Raw genomic sequence first — 16,286 nt, 5'->3', positions numbered from 1 at the left:
AGAAGTAAGACAATTTTGGAAGGGTAAGAGACGAAATGGAAGGTTTAATTTCTGCTATTCTTTGAATTCTTTATCATGAGTTTTCATGGATTTTTTTAAGCTACAAGGGGAAGAGACGACACAAAGGGAAATTTGGGGAAGACAAGTGAGGAAAGGGGTGGGTTTGGGGGGGGGGGGGAGGAGCTGGTAGTTTTGGAAAGATGACATATTTTCATTTGATAAAAAGGAAAAATAAGAAAAATGTTATTACTTTGACACGTGGCACTAAATACGGAATTAGACAAAATATTTTTCAAATTTTACGCGCTCAATCTTTTTGTTAAGCACGTGCGTGCCACGTAGTAAAAGTGGTGTGTACTAGATATAATTTTGAAAGATTGCTTGTGTAAAGTAATATTGGTCCTCAAAAAGTGTGTAACAGGAATTTGATGTATAGTTCGGGTGGCTACTTATGTATTTTGCCTTCAAAGAATGATTGCTCTACACAATCCAAAATGGTCCGGGCCGTTAAAGGTTCTTATTAAAATAAAGCTTCAAAAGGACAAAAAAGAAGAACAAAAGCAAAAATGAAAAAGTAGAAAAGTTAAAAAGATGAACTACAAAAGATTCTGTGAATCTTCCATTATTCTTTATTTGTGTTTTCATCTTCTTTTTTCTACAACAAAGAAGACAAAATATGGCGTAGGATAACATAATAACATGGTTGTGTATTAAATTATATTGATAATGCTGTTGTTGTTTTCATTATTAATAAAATAAGATAACGTTTAATTTAGTACTCAAAATGTTATATTTTCAACAACGTAAGTGTTCACAACTTAAATCGATTAGAAATATGAAGGCAGTAGCAAACCAGATCTAGTAATATATATATATATATATATATATATATATATATATATATATATATATATATATATATATATATATATATTAATTATATGGCCCCAATATTTTAAATAAGGACATATTGGATATTTAACAAATAAAATATAAAACAGAAAAAAAAGAATGAAAAACAAAAAGGGCCGAAGCCCATTAGAATTTTTAACGTGTCAAGGTTAAGGATTTAAAAAAAAAACAAAGATACTTTGTCTTCTGAAGGAAACGAGAAACCGAAAACGAAAGAAAACAAAAGCAGAGAAAGAAAGAAGGAAAAGAGAAAAGGGGGAGGAAGAAGTGGGTGCACTACGTTGAAGCCATAGCTATAACTGTTGAGGAATTCTAAGCACTAATTGTCTTTTACGGGTATTATTTGAACTTCTTCTTCTGATAAATTTTAATTTCGATTCTCTTGATTGGAAGATTCTATAGAGTAATAGAAATTACACTAGTTCATTCACACAATTGAGAATTTTCTTCCTAAAGAATCAATAGAACTTTATGAAATTTGGAGTAATAAATTTTATGAATAGGTTGGAGTTGATAAATTAGTAATTACTCATATGGGGTAAAATATAAATCCACAAATTAAGACTCAAGCATGAACCCCGATGATTAGGTATTCTAAAATAGCTATGAATTTGCCTAAATAAGGAAATTAACATGAGATCGATATTATGTAATTATAGATTGATTGGAGGAATTTGTACGAGTTGCTTGAGGTGAAACAGTTGGTATTTTGGCACGAGTACTGTGAGTAGTAATTTTACCGCAATTTGTATTTTCATAACTTGCATGATTTATACATGATTTTTAAGATGAATATGTTACCGATTATTTTGAGTTACATGTGGGACAAGTCTTTTACTCGATATGATACCGAAATAGTTATTTGAGATGGTTACCGTGGTTTTAAATATTTTCGTTGTCACTAGATCTGTTTTACTGTTACTTGAATTTAATGTTATCGAAATGAAATTATATGATTTGATAAGAATTGAAATGCCCTATATAGATTTAAAAGATTTTCTATGAGTATATATGGATTACAGAGACAAGTATAAATGGGAGTAGATATTGAAGGATCTCGTAGCTAACAGCGGATTCGTTAGACCTGGTGCATCTTGTAATTACAGATTACCGTTATAGCTCTCACTAGTGGGAAGGTAGAACTAGCATACCGTTACCGATTTTCCTCGAGTAGGGGCTACCGTTATATTTGACTTCTTGCGAAAAATTTCACAATTATACCGATTACATGATCCGTTCATTGAAACCTCCAAAATATGAATATTGATATTATACAGTGGTTACCGAGCTTATTACTGAATTATTAATTGTATTATACTACAAGAAAAACATGATGAGGCTGAAAATTATTTATTATTTCTGAAAGGGCATTTTTATGTTATTTTCTATTGAGATACTAGCATGTTTCTGACTTGTCCCCAATAAAAACGGTTGTGGTTAAGTGTTATTACTCATTGAGCTAGCGACTCATTCCCCGCTAATTATTTTTTTTCAGAGACAACATTTGACGCGGGCGAGGATTTCGTTAATTAGAGCGCACAGGTTGAGAGTTCTTGGTGAGCCTCGCACTTGTTCGCGTGGGCGGAAACTTTATCAATTGTTATGGTCTTTTCTTTGAACTCTTAGAGCCGCTCCATAGTCATTATTTTAGTGTCATGAGTATTCTTTTGTTATTATAGTCTTATGTTGAGTATCGTTCTCATTTATCAAAGTTGGAGATAAATTAGTATTTCTAGTGGTTAGTTGGTGGTTTAGTTATGGTGGAGACTTTTATTGGTTAATTGACAAGTTGTCAATTGTTTGATATGATATTAGAATGTTTGGTTGCTAATTTGAGACAGGAAAATTTTTGGGATAGTCCAAAAATAGGGGAAACTATGTCCGAATTTTTGTAAAATTACCGATGAGGCTTACTTGGGGCACTTGCTCCTAGGTGCCGGTCATGATCCTAAATTGGGTCGTGACAAAGTTGGTATCAGAGCCTAGGTTATTCTTGTGACTAATGGAGCACATGTCGGTAGTAGAATCTCAATTATGGTTATGTAGTCGGTCATTCCCATAATCATGATTCTGCGAAGGCGTGATAGGATGTGTCTTGTCTTTCTTTCTTATTCCTTCGTACGTGTATGGCGATTAGGGTCAAATAACTGAATCTGTTATTGTTATCATTTTCTTGTATGACTTGGATCGATCACCTTATAATAGAATTTGACTAGAGGTTCAAAGACATCAAATACTGCCACTAGGCAGGAAACCGTCTCCCGGTAAAGAAAAGCAACAGAAGTAGTAGACTAGGCCAATAAAAGGAGCGTTGTTTCATAATGAGAGTCTTACCTCTAAGATGGGTAATACAGTCCATTCCTGAAGTTAGTATGAGTTCACTATTATACTAATAGTAGAGTGACATCACAAAGGTTCTTACCTTTATGGAAGGGGAAATTGAGATCTCGATGGATACAATTGATAGACAAGAGAAGAATGGGAAATAACAAAGGGCTCCAGAATCCTCAAATATTTAGATTAAGTCTGACACTGAGATAGTTTCTCTAATGTAATTTCTAAAATTGAAACCACAAAGTTTACCATTTTTGTTAATGGTGAGGATCCTCATAGGCTCTTGTCGATGTGAAAATACTTGAAGCATTATGAGCTCTAAGATGTTAAAATAAGAAATCTGTGGAGTTAGCAACTTGCACATTGGACAATATGACCAATACATGGTATGATAATGTACTGTTGAAATTAGGACTGCACAACTGATTTGAAAATGAGTTCACTAAATTTTCTTGAAAAGTCAAAAGAGTGAATCTAGTAGTTAAGAGAGGATTCAGAAGATAGAGGCACTAACATATAATACCAGATTTCTCAATTAGATAGATACACATCATCTCATATTTAAAGACTAACATAAGGAAATGCTTAACCTTCTAGACATAGTTGTAACCCCATATATGGATAATATGACCTATTTTGTTGTAGTTAAGCGCGTTAGAAAGATTGAAAATATGGACAGGATAGGCATACAACTAAAGTTTGATGAGAGAAGAACAAGACTTGGCAATTTTCCGACACGCATTTAAATGGTCGTCAAAAAACTTTGGTATGTGAGATATTGACATGATCTTTTTGGATTGTTGCTTATGTGGGAGAATCTGAGTTAATTAAATATGTTCAACAAGCTTGTCTTCAAGTTGAGAATAGAGATATCCTAGTTGATTTGATATTACTTAATGGGGTCTATTTAACATATTGACGGGTACATACTTATTATCTTCCTGCCAAGCTATCCTCAATTGTTAGGAAAGATAATTAAATTCGAGATATCGAATTAACCTTATTTTATTCTAAAAGGGGTCAAGTTCCAAAGATCGGTAAAGTCATCTCTTTTATGAAAGCTCAACGATAACTAAAGAAAGATTATTTCGGTCTCTTGGCAATGATAAGGGACACAAGAAAGTAAATACTTAGTTTGAAAAGGTACTCATGGTGAGAATCCTCCAATATATTTCCTCGAGAATTTACCAAGACTATCGCCAATACAAGAAATAGATTTCGGTGTTGATTTAGTACCTGACATGCAGCCCATAGTGATACCCCCATATAGTGTGGCACTAATAGAATTGCTAGAGGTAAAAGAATAATTACTAGATTTATTAGATAAGATTTTTTTTTAAATCGAGTTTATTACCAATGGGTGCACCGATATTGTTTGTATAGAAGAAGGAAAAAATGACTCCATACAATGTGCATTGACTGCAAGTACCAAATAAGATAATAATACATAATGAATACCCATAATTTCATATAGAAGACCTGTTTAATTAGTTATAATGAGCTGCTCGCTTTGTAAGATTGCTCGTTGCTTTTGGTTATTATCAACTCAGAAACGGAAAGGAAGACATTCCTAAGAAAACCTTTAGGACTCGCCACTGTATTATGCATTCTTACGATGCTTCAGACTGACAAATTTTCCAGCCGCACTCATGGACTTAATGAACAGGGAGTTCAAGTTGTTTCGGGACAGACATGTCGATTTATTTATAGATAATATTTTAGTATGTTCTAATACCTAAGAAGAATATGAGGATCATTTGAGAATTGTGTTGCAACCACAGAAATCGACATATTGTTAAGTTCTCAAAAATAATTTTTTCTAGACTTTGTAGCATTCCTCAAGCATGTTGTATCAAGGAATAAGATTATGATGGATCCTAAGGAGACAAGCATTTCAGCAATATCCAAGACCCACTATTCCTAAAGAGCATCGTAACTTCTTGAGTTAGATAGGCTATTTTAGGAGTTTGGTGCATGATTTGTCTAAAAAAAAAAGCTTCTCTAACCAAGCTAACATAGAAGAACCCGAAGTTTCAGCAGGCGGAGAAAAGTGTATAGATGCTTTCATAAGCTCAAGACATATTTGATTGACACACCAATGTAAGCATTACCACTAGATTTCAGAGATATTTGAATATTTGGTAAAAGTGATGACTGGAACTACTCAAGGACTATAATTGTACTATTCTCTATCATCCTCGAAAGATATTTGTTGTGGCTGATGCGTTGAGTAAAATATTCTATATATATATATATAACTTCGGCAATGAGACTTTTGAAAACAAAATGCACAGACTAGAAGGTGCAAGTATTATATTTATTATGAAAAATTCAGAGGCATTATTGGCTGATATTCAATCCAAGTTTTTATTGGTGTGCACTTATAAGACTATTCAATACGAGGATGAGCGATTGCTCTAAGTACAAGAGACTAGGCCCTAACTGGTGCAAGGATATGACTTTTAATAGTGATGGTATTCTTCGACTAGGTAATCAATTAATGGCGGCAAATATATATGGGTTGAGATAGACTATACGTGATAAAGCTCACAACTCTAGATACAATATATATTTCAGGTCCATAAGATGCATCATGACTAGAAGAAAATTGGATTGGTTGGAAAAGAAAGAAGAAAGAATTCGTTAACTTTGTTTCTAACTATTTGATAGTCAGCATGTTAACGCAAACACTTGCTACTCGTAGGCCCACTACAATAACTCAAGATTCTGAAGTGGAAATACAATAGAATTACAATACCTTATATGAACGAATTACCCAAACCATTAGAGGCATGAGTATGTGTGGGAAAATTGTAATTTGGCTTACAAAGCAGGCACATTTTTTTCTAGTCAAAACTCCTTACAGTGAGGAAAAATATGCATAGATATACATGGATAGAAAATACTCCGACTCAATAGGGTTCTATTGTCTATCATCTATGATAGAAAATCTTTTCAAGCAAATCTTTTCAAGGAGCATTGGGTACACGATTAGATCTTAGTACTGCATTTCATCCATAGACAGACGGGCAGTCTGAACGTACTATACACATTTTGGAGGATATGTTGAGAGCTTGCATTCTTGAGTTTGGAGGTAGTTGGGATGCTTATCTACCTTTAGCTGAATTTGCTTACAATAATAGCTTCCAGTCCAGTATTCAAATGGCACCGTACGAAGCATTGTATGGTAGAAGATGTCGTTCTCCTATTGCATGGTTTGAAGCTGATGAGACTAACTTATTGGGACCTGATCTAGTACAAGAAGCTATGGACAAGGTCCAGTTGATCAGACAAAGATTGCTTGCAGCTCAAAATAGACAAAGTCTTATGGTGATAAGAGAAGAAGAGATTTAGCATTCACAATTGGGGACAAAGTGTTCCTACAAGTCTCCCCTATGAAAGGTGTGATGCGGTTTGGGAAAAGAGGCAAGTTGAGCCCCAGGTTTATAGGGCCGTATGAGATACTAGACTGAGTGGGAGCGGTGGCTTATCGTTTGGCACTTCCTCCTGAGTTGTCCTTTATTCATCCAGTTTTTCATGTCTCAATGCTAAGGAAATGTATATCAGACTCATCACAAGTGCTTGAATCACCTGCTATTAAGGGTGTTCACGGTTTGACGGAAAATCGATCCAAACCGAAAATCGAACCAAACCGATTAAGTAAACCGATAGTTTTCTTGATTTGGATTGGTTTTGGTTTTAAATTTTAAAAACCGATAATATTTGGTTTGGTTTTGATTCTATTTTAAAAAATCGAAAAATAAACCGAACCAAACTGACTAATTATATACAAAATTTAATAATTATTTATATACAATATAATATCTTTTTGTAAATAATTTTAAATATTTTATGCATTTTAATTGTTATTTTGAATTTTTTGGTTTATCCTTTTATATCTTAAAAGATTGCCTAAGCCCAACAATAGGACTCGGCCAATTTTCTTTTCATTAAGAGACTCTAATTCTCTAACCTTCCGCACATACTTTTGCCTAACAGAATAGTTAGAAAAAAAACCAACACAAGAGTAAAGAAAGCAAATTCAAATTGCAAGACAACAATGGCTAAAGCTTGAGAAAGTAAACTTTTAGTTTGTTTTTAGTTCATTCTTTTCATATAAACAGGTAAATAAACTTTCAATTCTGAAAGAAATATATAAAAAAACATAAATTTAGCAAATTATTTTCAGATTGTTGTCTAGCGTTGTTTTACTATTATCGACTTATCATTAGCTTACTAAGAACCGAAAAACCGAATCAAACCGAACCAAACCAATAACAATCAAACCAATGGTTTGTATTTAATTTGGTTTGGTTTTGGTTTTAAAATTTTAAAAACCGATTAAATTGGTTTGGTTTTGGTTTTAATCAAAAATCGAACCGTGAACACCCCTACCTGCTATACCGCTTGATGAGAAGTTATCTTACGAGGAGGAGCCGATCGCTATTGTTGATAGACAAGTAAGAAAACTATGGTCAAAAGAAATATTGTTCGTGAAAGTCTTATGGAGAAATCATACAGTTGAAGAAGCTACATGAGAAGTGGAAGATGCTATGCGAGTCAAGTATCCTCACTTATTTCAATCTATACGTACGTACTTGAGTTAAATTTGGGGACCGAATTTCATAAGGTGGGGAGGATGTAGGGCCCCAATATTTTAAATAAGAACATATTAGATATTTAGCAAATAAAATATAAAACAAACAAATAAAAAAAAATAAAGGATGGAAAACAAAAAGGGCCGAAGCCCATTAGAATTTTTAACGTGCCAAGGTTAAGGATTTAAAAAAAACAAAGATACTTTGTCTTCTGAAGGAAAGAGAAACAGAAAACGAAAGAAAACAAAAGCAGAGAAAGAAAGAAGGAAAAGAGAAAAGGAGGAAGAAGAAGTGGGTGCACTGCGTTGGAGCCATAGCTATAACTGTTGAAAAATCTTAAGCACTAATTGTCTTTTACGGGTATTAGTTGAACTTCTTCTTCTGGTAGATTTTAATTTCGATTCTCTTGATTGGAAGATTCTATAGAGTAATAGAAATTACACTAGTTCATTCACACAATTGAGAATTTTCTTCCTAAAGAATCAATAGAACTTTATGAAATTTGGAGTAATAAATTTTATGAATATGCTGGAGTTGATAAATTAGTAATTACTCATATGGGGTAAAATATAAATCCACAAATTAAGACTCAAACATGAACCCCGATGATTAGGTATTCTAAAATAGCTATGAATTTGCCTAAATAAGGAAATTAACATGAGATCGATATTATGTAATTATAGATTGATTGGAGGAATTTGTACAAGTTGCTTGAGGTGAAGCAGTTGGTATTTCGGCACGAGTACTGTGAGTAGTAATCTTACTGCAATTTGTGTTTTCATAACTTGCATGATTTATACATGATTTTTAAGATGAATATGTTACCGATTATTTTGAGTTGCATGTGGGACAAGTCTTTTACTCGATATGATACTGAAATAGTTATTCGATGTCCGGTTCATTGAGAAAGAGATTAAAAAGTTGATCCTGAAGATTCGCTTTTAACTCTAAAACTTTGATATCGAACAGCTCATTATTTACCGCTGATAGAAATTCAATCGGAGTTCGGGTTTCATTTAAAAAGCTTCTCACTAACTCTTGAGATGATTACCATGGTTTTAAATATTTTTGTTGTCACTATATCTGTTTTACTATTACTTGAATTTACTGTTATCGAAATGAAATTATATGATTTGATAAGAACTGAAATGCCCTATATAGATTTAAAAGATTTTCTACGAGTATATATGGATTACAGAGACAAGTATAAATGGGAGTAGACATTGAAGGATCTCGTAACTAACGGCGGGTTCGTTAAACCCGTTGCACCTTGTAATTATAGATTACTGTTATAGCTCTCGCTAGTGGGAAGGTAGAACTAGCATACCGTTACTGATTTTCCTCGAGTAGGGACTACCGTTATATTTGACTTCTTGCGAAGAAGTCCACAATTATACCGATTACATGATCTGTTCATTGAAACCTCCCAAAATATGAATATTGATATTATACAGTGGTTACCGAGCTTATTACTGAATTATTAATTGTATTATACTACAAGAAAGCATGATGAGGCTGAAAATTATTTATTATTTCTGAAAGAGCATTTTTATGTTATTTTGTGTTAAGATACTAGCATGTTTCTGACTTGTCCCCAATAAAAACGGTTGTGGTTAAGTTATTACTCACTGAGCTAGCGACTCATTCCCCGCTAATTGTTTTTTTTCAGAGACAGCAGTTGACGCGGGCGAGGATTTCGTTAATTAGAGCGCACAGGTTGAGAATTCTTGGTGAGCCTCGCACTTGTTCGCGTGGGCGAAAACTTTGTCAATTGTTATGGTCTTTTCTTTGAACTTTTAGAATCGCTCCATAGTCATTATTTTAGTGTCATGAGTATTCTTTTGTTATTATAGTCTTATGTTGAGTATCGTTCTCATTTATCAAAGTTGGAGATAAATTAGTATTTCTAGTGGTTAGTTGGTGGTTTAGTTATGGTGGAGACTTGTATTGGTTAATTGACAAGTTGTCAATTGTTTAGTATGATATTAGAATGTTTGGTTGCTAATTTGAGACAGGAAATTTTTGGGATAGTCCAAAAACAGGGGAAACTCTGTCCGATTTTTTGTAAACTATCGATGAGGCTTACTTGGGGGGACTTGCTCCTAAGTGTCAGTCATGATCCTAAATTGGGTCGTGACAAAGTTTGCAGTTGACGCGATTGTGATTTAAATAGAAGGAAATATCACATATATTATCTATCTATCTATCTATATCTATATCTATACCTATATCTATATCTATATCTATATTATTATAAAAGCATGAATATAATGTTGATTTACCAAAATAACCTTAAAATATTAATTGTCTTTTATATGTCTAAAAGGATAAAATTGTAATATTAGTTATTATGTCATACTAATTTCACTTGGGCAATGAAGCTGGACGATTAAGAATTTGCGTGTACTTCAAATTCAATTAAAACATTACTCCTTAGAATTTATAATAAACGATAGAGTTCCAATGCCACTCAAATTCACCTGTAAAATAACACAGGTACTTGTGTCAAAATAAGACATTGATAGTGGATGACAAGCAAAGATACATAAAACTAAAATACTCTTCACATTAGAAGTCAAATTATTTTTAAGCTTAAACTCCCACGGCAAATACAAAACAAGAGCTGTATTTTTATTTATTTTTGTTAGGAATTCATCATCCAGTATTCAATCGTGCTCTATCTAATATTAATCCCAATATTAATTAAAGCTATTAGATTTTATCTTTTTGAAAACATCTTATTATGAGTTTAATTGACCGATTTTTATATCCTTTGATATATTTCTTTAATGAAAAAAATTACTTTGAATAAATTGTAATATTTTAAAACCTATCAAAGAATTTTAAATCCAACTAAAATGTTATTCCGATATTTAGCTATAATTATGAAACTAGAAACCCTAAAACTAAATGTTCTTAAGTTTTCCTTCGCTGTGGCAATTCTAAAACGTGCGAATTTCAGATATTTGGAGAAGGGATAGCCTTTTATTTTCTCTTTAATTTGTCGTTAAACAATTTGTTTTCAAGCATTAATTTTTCTTAAAAATTTCTCAAAGCAGACCGATGCATGTTAGATTAGGTTTGAAATAAAATATATGTCGAAGTTTAATATTTTTTTGATTGGCTTATTTTCACAATTAAATTAAATGCGCTTATGCCATGAATTGTCTCCAAATTCAGGATTTATAGTAACTTTATATTCAGATAAAAATAAAAAGGCCATAAAATATTGTTAGTAATATATCATTTGTAGTGCTTGGTTAAAAAGGTTCTTAGAATATGCGTACACTTAACACTTTATTGCTTTAAATAATTTATCCGCAATCGATACAATATACTTTTTCAAACAATTAAAATAACCATTACAATTGTGCTAAAACATAGTGATGGTGCTAAAAGGGATAGAAAAGAAAATTTAACAATTTGGCACGATAGCTAAGCGTTAGTCAGTCGAAATAATTAACAAGAGCTTTAGAGGTATAATGAAAATTAATGAATCGTTTGATAAAAAGTAATGAAATCTGGAGGTAATTTTCATCAAATGTTACAAGTAGTTCCAAAATCGCCGAGAGAGAAGACTGTAAATAGGGGCTAGGTAAAAATTATACTTCTAACAAAATAAAAAAGATTCAGCCAACAATATATACAAGAGTTAGAATAGATCCAGCACTCATGCTGATTATGCATGAGTGTATAAGAAGAGATGATTTGATCTCCTTCCAAAATAATAGGTTATTAATCCCAACAATTATGGTAGTGCTAGATTTTTTAATAATTTTCATCATTAATTAAAAATGTAAGTTCTCCAAAATACATTAAGACAACAATTATAATAACTAGCAAAGATGAGTATATCGGTCAACTAGATAGAGATGTTGATTGTCAAATTATTTTGTGAAAGTAAAAATTTTCTCAGTTTGATCCGTAAAAGATGATAGTAATACATACTAAAATATTTTAATACAAAAGGGCTTTCACCACACATGTTTGTTGACATGCTAAAAAGCTTTTTCCTCATTCCTATAGTTAAAAACTACAACAAAACACAAGTTCTTATAGTTCAATCTATAAATGAATGCACATTGAAATTTCCTTACCCTCTTGGTTTATATAAATAATTAAAACGTAATAGTGATAATAACATATGCTCCTATATGGCATGAACTAGCTAAGAAAGTGATGTTTTATGAGATATAAGTCGCATGAAATTAATAGTATTTATTATTAGTCGTGTCTATGGTACTGTATTTACTTTACCGTTTTATTTTTTTCATCTTTTTCTTCTTAGTTAGATTGTTATGTGTGAAACACGTATATAAAAACTAGTATATATATATATTAGGGAAATAACACTGTATAGCCGCTCTAATAATATCGAGGCTAATACGGTGTCTTATCCGCAAACAATATTCATATCTAAACTTGTTGCTTTTGAAGAAATAATAGCCATCTATAAAGTTGTAGTCCATAATCTACTCATTATATTTACAAGTGTATGAAGGAGTAATTTAATTAGTTCTACCATAAAAGATTAGAACACACTTAAATTCATTGCATCTGTTCCTCGTTGTCGAATCATTATTGGTGGGCTTGCTAATGTCAAAACCATATAATTTTGCTAAGAGTGACAAACACTCATTGAATCACTTAAATAGAAAACAACAAATTGTCCTGTCTAGACGAAAATTCTTTAGCAATATTACTCCCCAATTATTTCGTGGTGATTATGTCAAGCAATTAAATAGTCAATTATTTTAGGGTTGGCCAAATAATTTAGTCCGTTCCATTGTAATTTGTATCTTCGTCCATCATTTCCTTTCCTTTTCTCCGATTTGATTCTGATTTTCGATAAAGCAAACCAATTATAGTTTTTAACTTATTTTGCAATTGGCAATGTATATTATGAAAATTATTTTTAAAAAGACCAATTTTATCCCATCCCTTTGTACATTTCTGCCCTTATATTTGCGGAAGCTTGTCGTCAATCAATATTTTAAGAAAAAGTTAATACTTGCTGGCTGCTGCAGAGCGAGCCAACTCCAATGCTAAATATCTTGAAGCAATCATGGAAATATAATAGTTTTGTTTGACTTAAAAGATATTAAAATCTTTTTGAACAAACAATCAAAGATGAATGGGTAAATCCTAGTCAAACTTAGTTAATTCCAGATCGAAAGGTTTAATAATGATGATTGCATAAGTGAAGAAGGAAATATCGATAATCTTATTAAGATTTAACATCACCCGATGAGAAGAGAGAATTACAATTGTTTTTCTTCCTCTTAGGATATAGAAGTGGAGCTTTTCTTTAGATTTCCTTTCTGAGAGAATACGGAAGCCCCTTATCGAAAGCCTTCCTTGGCTATATATAGTTGAAATCCCTTTACCCTAAATGTGACTTGACGCGTTTTGGTCAATAGTGCATTCTGGTTGTAGCTTTAGGCGTTGCTCTTTTCGATCTGTCGGATATCTCGGAGGAGAAATGGAGTGGACTTTGTTGACTTTCACTACCCGATTGCTGAAAAAGGGGTCGTGGGCAACCTGGTCGTGGTGGTCAGATTTTGACCAATACAGTTAGTCCCTCCGTCTGTCGGGGTCATCCTTTGTCGGGCTCGACAGACGGATCATGTTTGTAGCGAAGTCGATAGAAATCTGACCCCAACTTTCCATTCCTTAGTCACATTCTGTGGATTTTTTGGCGGAGTGGAGGTGTTCTTTCGATACTCGTGGACCATTGCGATAGTTTCGGAATCGAAAAGCCGGTTGGCACTGAAGCGTTGGTTCGTGGTTGCCACCATTATGACACACATTTCTGGGAAACTGAAACGTTTCATGCCCTATCAAATTCAAATGGTGACTCTTGGGTTTTCGTGCTCGGGGAATTTATGTCCCTTATAAATAGGACAACTTGTCATTTGATTGATTCACTTCATCATTTTTGTGAGAGAATTCTTCAGATATTGCTTTTTCTGATATCTCGAATTTCTGCTTATCTTCTTGCTCTCTGAAACCTTTCGTCTCTTCTTCTTATTACTTCTCTTGGCGAGTTTTCTGCTAAAAATGGCTGGTGATTCTTCTCGTGATAATCTTCCTGTTGTTAATCCGGTACCATAGAGTTCTGTTCAGATCACCGGAGAGGTGGATGCGATGGAGGATGAGAAGGTTCCCTCGGTGGATGAGATTCTGCCTCGCCCCGGGAGGGATGCGACTGACTTTAGTTTCGGCGGTGGAGCGGAGCCGGAACTCATCGCTTCCATTGTTAGAGAAAGGGGGATTTTAGATTTGATGGAACGTTGGGGAATCCCCAACTACGTCGATATACGGCCGGCGGAGAGGGACGACAGAGTTCACTTTGATCGTCCCGGGTATCACGCGTTCTACGCCTACCCCTTCATTGTAGGGTACACACTTCCTCTTCCCATGTTGGTGGTAGATTTTTGCCGTTACTACGAAGTGTGCCCCGCTCAGCTTTCGCCTTATTTGTACAAGTTGTTTCTTATGCTGCTCAAGTATGCGGAACTTGCCAGTCGTGAGGTCACTTTGGGCCATATGCTCAGCATTTTTGCTCCTCAACGGATTCGTAGTACGATGATTCACGCGCGTCCTCAGGGGTCGAGGGGTCTGGTGGTGAAGATGGACGACAGAACCAATCGTCGTTTCTATGAGAATTACTTTTATATGCGGACCGAGCACATTGTGGCGGACCCGATGGGATTCCCTGAGAGATGGAAATTCGCACGTAAGTTTGTGTCTTTAATTAATGAAATGTTTGGCCATTTTCTGCGGATGCTAAACCGTCTCGTCTTTTGCAGCTGAGAGATTGTCCCCACCGCCTGTCGAAGGGATTTGTGAATGGGTAGACGCCATTCTTCCCAATACAGTGGGAGTTGTTTAGTCTCTTATGCATCGTTCGTCGTTACCAGGGAAGGTGCGGAGAGCAAGGGTCCCTCATCTAACTTTTTATCAGTCGGCCACATCTGCTCGCCTTGTCGCCGTATCCACTGTACGACCTTCGTCGAGGGCTGCTTCAGTTGAATCTGCGGCCTTGGTTGCTCCAGCAATGGCCACTTTTCAGGACGATGTCCCGACCAACATTGTCTGTCTTACGAACAAGTCATCGTCGACTGGAGAGAAAGAAGGGCTGTCGAAGAGACGGAGAGTAGAGTTTGAGATGGCGCCCCCGACAGTGATTCACCTGGACGACTCTCCCCCGACGGGCTCTAGAGAAGGTGCTGTTATGGCTCCTCCTGTAGAGGCGGAGCAAACTATTGAAGTTGTTGGTGCTCGTGATCAACAATCAGAAACTCCAGCCACCGTCTTGGCTCAACCAGAAGTCCCTGTTGTTACTGATGATCAACACCTTGTCGTGGTAGAGAACCAGACCTCTGGCGCTGCTGTCGTGACTTCAGATGTGCCCTCATCTTCCGCAGCAGATTGTGCTCCTCCTTCAGCAGCGGAAAGGGGAAAAGGTGTGGTGGTTGACGAGTATGAATCTGAGTCAGACCTGGATCCCGATGATGTTAGGATGTTCGAGGAGGGCCTTACTCATTCGGTAGTTCGTGCAGGGGGCTCGGCCCGTATTCTTCAGGTCCCTTCAGGCGTTAACCTCTTGGTAGAAGGGGAGGATCTGGTGCAGCAGTTCAGCCTGTTATGTTCAGAAGTTGAGAATGAGTCCCTTCAGGATACCCCTGATACCGAGTTGAGGGATGAGGTGGTCGTCATGGGCTTGAGGGTACGTTGCATTTGGTTCTTGCTTTAAGCTTTCCCCTTGTTCGAAAGCATTAGTTTAACCTCATCTTTATGATTTTCAGACATACATGGTGGAAGTGGAAAGCATTCGTAGGGCCAATGTCTGGGCAAGGATTTTCTTGAAGATACTGGAAAAGTACTATCGCTACCGTGACAGATGTCGCGAGATGCACGAGCGGCTGAGGTCGGACCCCAGCAATCGGGATCTTGGCGAGGAGTTGGAGAAAAGGGATCAGGAATTGATGCAGACAATTCGTAGCAAGAGCGAACTCGAGGAGCAACTCCGCATCAAGGACGAGGAGCTCGAGTTGGGTAAGGGGATCACGGCAGAGTGTGAGCATTTGCAGGGCAGGATGAGGTCGATGTAGTCGGACATGGACCAGAACTTGGTCAGGGTCGAGGCAATGAGAACGGAGCGGATGAGGAAATTGACTGCGGTGGAGAGCAAAGTCACTGGTTTGGAGAAAATTGAGAGAGTTTGGTCTGAGGCTTTGGCGAGGGCGGCGGCCTTGGAGGACACCATCCGCGTACTCCAATCTGAACAGGAGTCGGAGAGAGCGACAGCTACCCTTAGGGAGGTGAGGCTTGAGGAGCACATTGGAACGATTGATTAGGAGACGTCAATTCTGGGAGATCGGGTGGCGGTCTTGGAGGTGGAAAATGCACGACTACAGGACCAGGTTGAGTCATCCT

The 16,286-nt window shown here is 35.6% G+C and overlaps 1 long non-coding RNA gene across 2 annotated transcripts; it reads left to right on the top strand.

Moving 5' to 3' along the window:
- Nucleotides 1-1,044: 1,044 nt before the first annotated feature.
- Nucleotides 1,045-9,847, top strand: LOC107782499 (uncharacterized). 2 transcript variants are annotated; one of them, XR_001647245.2, is made up of 4 exons: nucleotides 1,045-1,248; nucleotides 1,572-1,635; nucleotides 8,528-8,591; nucleotides 9,514-9,847. It is a non-coding gene; the product is annotated as an uncharacterized LOC107782499 (long non-coding RNA). The 2 variants fall into 2 exon arrangements; XR_012700128.1 differs by lacking the exon at nucleotides 8,528-8,591 and having other exon boundaries at nucleotides 1,053-1,248.
- The last annotated feature ends 6,439 nt before the right edge of the window (nucleotides 9,848-16,286 follow it).

This window comes from Nicotiana tabacum, chromosome 16, assembly GCF_000715075.1.
Source record: "Nicotiana tabacum cultivar K326 chromosome 16, ASM71507v2, whole genome shotgun sequence".
Classification (NCBI taxonomy): Eukaryota; Viridiplantae; Streptophyta; class Magnoliopsida; order Solanales; family Solanaceae; genus Nicotiana; species Nicotiana tabacum.
The sequence above is the reverse complement of the archived record's forward strand: the minus strand, read 5'-3'. Positions and strand labels throughout refer to the sequence as shown.